Genomic DNA, 965 nt, shown 5'->3' with positions numbered 1-965 from the left:
GGGGGGGGGGTCCTCTCTTTTCATCAATGCAGCACATCCAGTTTTGCGGAGGCCCTACCTTTAAACACCACGGTTGTTGGGTAAGTCATAGACGTTCATGTGTGTTTCCTGATGCCACTGTAGCAAGTTGGCCATTCATATTTCCCCCTGCTGGCGTCTGCAGGGGGACGTTACGGTTGTGGAGGCCTATACATTTTCACCCAAATGCCCTCCTGTAGGGGTCTCTAGCCCTAATGGCGAGATAAAATAACTACGTGTGTGTGTGTGTGTGTGTGTGTGTGTGTGTGTGTGTGTGTGTGTGTGTGTGTGTGTGTGTGTGTGTGTAGAAGAAGGACAGGATTAGGAACGATTATATTAGAGGGACAGCTCAGGTTTTATGGTTTGGTGACAAAGCAAGAGAGACAAGACTGAGATGGCTTGGACATGTGTGGAGGAGAGATGCTGGGTATATTGGGAGAAGGGTGCTGAATATGGAGCTGCCAGGGAAGAGGAAAAGAGGAAGGCCAAAGAGGAGGTTTATGGATGTGGTGAGGGAGGACATGCAGGTGGCTGGTGTGACAGAGGAAGACGCAGATGACAGGAAGAAATGGAAACAGATTATCCGCTGTGGCGACCCCTAACGGGAGCAGCCAGAAGTAGTGTGTACAATGCATCCGGAAAGTATTCACACCCCTTCACTTTCCCCACATTTTGTTATGTTACAGCCTTATTCCAAAATGGATTAAATTCCTTTTTTTTCCTCATCAATCTACACACAATACCCCATAATGACAAAGTGAAAAAGGTTTTGTAGAAATTTTTGCAAATTTATTAAAAATAAAGAACTGAAATATTGCAGGCACATAAGTATTCACACCCTTTGTTATGACACTCAAAATGAGCTCAGGTTCATCCTGTTTCCACTGATCATCCTTGAGATGTTTCTACATCTTGATTGGAGTCCACCTGTAGTAAATTCAATTGAT

Source organism: Lampris incognitus, chromosome 6 (assembly GCF_029633865.1).
Source record: "Lampris incognitus isolate fLamInc1 chromosome 6, fLamInc1.hap2, whole genome shotgun sequence".
NCBI lineage: Eukaryota > Metazoa > Chordata > Actinopteri > Lampriformes > Lampridae > Lampris > Lampris incognitus.
This window is presented reverse-complemented; position numbering follows the sequence as displayed.